Here is a 383-nt window from a genome sequence, read left to right as displayed (position 1 = left end):
AAGCTAGCGTCTGTCCCTTATACATAACCAACAATGATACCCCTGTAGTGTTTAAAAGCTAGCGTATGACCCTTTAACATAACCAACAATGATACCTCTGTAGTGTTTAAAAGCTAGCGTATGTCCCTTATATATAACCAACAATGATACCTCTGTAGTGTTTAAAAGCTAGCGTCTGTCCCTTTAACATAACCAACAATGATACCCCTGTAGTGTTTAAAAGCTAGCGTCTGTCCCTTTAACATAACCAACAATGATACCCCTGTAGTGTTTAAAAGCTAGCGGCTGCCCCTTTAACATAACCAACAATGATACCCCTGTAGTGTTTAAAAGCTAGCGTATGTCCCTTTAACATAACCAACAATGATACCCCTGTAGTGTTT

This window comes from Gigantopelta aegis, chromosome 3, assembly GCF_016097555.1.
Source record: "Gigantopelta aegis isolate Gae_Host chromosome 3, Gae_host_genome, whole genome shotgun sequence".
NCBI lineage: Eukaryota > Metazoa > Mollusca > Gastropoda > Neomphalida > Peltospiridae > Gigantopelta > Gigantopelta aegis.
Note: the sequence above shows the minus strand (reverse complement) of the source record.